The 2,540-nt window shown below is 51.5% G+C and overlaps 1 pseudogene; it reads right to left on the reverse strand.

The window, feature by feature from the left end:
- Positions 1-343: 343 nt before the first annotated feature.
- On the reverse strand, positions 344-1,316 carry LOC129673934 (glyceraldehyde-3-phosphate dehydrogenase-like; annotated as a pseudogene).
- Between the last annotated feature and the right edge of the window lie 1,224 nt (positions 1,317-2,540).

Below are 2,540 nucleotides of genomic sequence, written 5' to 3' on the forward strand. Positions count from 1 at the left end.
CAGAATGATGAGGTCCAAATGACAGCGCCTCACTTCCTCTGCCTTTCCAGCCAGTTTTACACATAAATAAGACATAGCTACCTACAATGCTCCAATGTGATTTGGTGGTGGTGGGTTTTGGTGTTTTTTTTTTTGGGGGGGGGGGTAGCGAGGTGCAGTGAGCTTTATTGATGGTATAAATAAAGGGAGGGCTCCTGGACCCCTCCCACTATTCTGGAGGTCTGGGATGGAAACTGAGGGAGATGCTCAGTGTCAGGGGCTGAGTCGGGACAGGGACTCCTCAGCAGCCGAGGGCCTCTCTCTTGCTTTTGTATCCTTGTTAGGGTGGGTGGTCCAGGACTTCTTACTCCTTGGAGGCCATATGGGCCATGAGGTCCACCACCTTGTTGTTGTAGTCATATTCACTGTCATGCTAGGAAATGAGCTTTACAAAGCTGTCATTGAGGGCAAGGCCAGCCCCAGCATTAATGGTGGAAGAGAAGGAGTAGTCTTAGGAGATAACCTGGTTCTCAGTGTAGCCCAGGATGCCCTTTAGTGGACCCTCAATGCCTGCTTCAGCATCTTCTTGATGTCATCATACTTGGCAGGTTTCTGCAGTCGGCATGTCAGATCCACAGCAGACATATTGCGGGTAGGAACACGGAAGAGCTTCCTGTTCAGCTCTAGGATGACCTTGCCCACAGCCTTGGCAGCACCAGTGGATTCAGGGATGGTGTTCTGGGCAGCCCCACGGCCATCACGCCACAGCTTTCCAGAGGGGCCATCCACAGTCTTCTGGGTAGCAGTGATGGCATGGACTGTGGTCGTGAGGCCTTCCACGATGCCAAAGTTGCCATGGATGACCTTGGCTGGGGGAAGGGGGCACTAAGCAGTTGGTGGTGCAGGCATTGCTAGTAATCTTGAGTGAGTTAGCATACTTCTCATGATTCACACCCATCACAAACATGGGGGCATTGGCGGAAGGGGCAGAGATGATAACCCTTTTGGCCCCACCCTTCAAGTGGGCCCCGGCCTTCTCCATGGTGGTGAAGACACCAGTAGACTCCACAACATACTCGGCACCAGCTCGCCCCATCTGATGTTAGCGGGATCTCGCTCCTGGAAGATGGTGATGGGCTTGCCGTTGATGGCAGGCTTCCCGTCCTCAGCCTTGACCGTGCCGTTGATCTTGCCATGGGTGGAGTCCTAATCGAACATGTAGACCATGCGGTTGAGGTTGATGCAGGGGTCATTGATGACAACAATCTCCACTCTGCCAGATGAGCAGGCAGCCCTGGTAACCAGCAGCCAAATCCATTCACTCCGACCTTCACCATCTGGTCTGAGGGACGAGGCTGGCATGAGAAGATGCAGCTGCCTCTGGAACAGGGAGGAGCAGAGAGAGTGCTGTTGTTTTTAATATACATGTTTTTAATGGGGTGTGTGTGTGTGTGCGCGCGCACGCACGCGAGCGTTTGCTCGTGAGTGCACTGGATGCACGCTTGAGGCTTCTGGAAACCAGAGAGAGAGCACTGCATGCCCTATAATTGGACTTAGAGATGGCTGTAACCACGTGGGCTGGGAACCCAATCCAGGTCCTCTGCAAGCGCTCTTTAGGGCTGACTTCTCTCCAGCCCACTACAATGCATTCAGATTGCCCCCAGGGGAGGATTTTTTTTTTTTTTAATCCTCATGGTTTAGTAGTAGATCAGGGCTGATTAGGAAAAGGAAAAAAAAAATCTATCTTTGTTCTTATTTGGGGCCATTCTGCCAAGTTGAAGCAGGCGGATTTTCATTCATTTTAAAGCCAAATAAATAAATAAATAAGTAAACCTCTTAAATCAAGCCCCATCACATACAAACCTCTAATAAATAATTAATTTGGCAGAAGAGAGAAAAGACCGGAAAAATCACAGGCAGACATCGGGTGGGTAGAGGAGTTGGGGGTTACCCCAGGTAATGGGCTGGGCTTTCTCAAGAACCAAGACAGGAGAATGAAAAGGCCAAGTCTGGACCAGCCTCAAGGAGCTCCCATTTGCCTTCCTGGTGTCTGTGCAGGCAAATCATCATCACAGTAATTGTGTCTGGACTCCCGAAGCTCCACCAGTCAGCCACCCTCCTCGAAGCTGCTCCCCTGCCTCTGTTAAGAGAGAGTAAGAATCAGGTGGATAGAAGAGAGTGGTCTGAGCCCAGAAGCAGCCCCAACATCTGAGGGCAGGGCCCGAGGTCTAGACTTATCCTGGCCACAGGCAAGGGAGTGAGCTGGGCAAAAAGAAGCTAGGAGCCTGGCTGTTTCCATAGATACCGATTTCACTTGCATTTTATGACAGCTGTGCCAGGCTGCCTGGAGAGGCATTGTTTAGATGCCTGAGGACTGGGATGGAAGGAAATGCAGTATGCAGGGTTTCTTTTAAAATCCTGTGCTCTCCCTCCCCATCTCAGGCCAAGGATACCCTTGATCTCTCTGGCAGGGGGCACCCCTGTTAGGACCACTGCCTTCAGGTGTGTGAGCTGCTCTAGGCCTTCAGCCTCCGGCACCATGAAGGTCAGTCAAAATGACC

This window comes from Psammomys obesus, unplaced genomic scaffold, assembly GCF_907164565.1.
Source record: "Psammomys obesus unplaced genomic scaffold, mPsaObe1.curated_primary_1811, whole genome shotgun sequence".
NCBI lineage: Eukaryota > Metazoa > Chordata > Mammalia > Rodentia > Muridae > Psammomys > Psammomys obesus.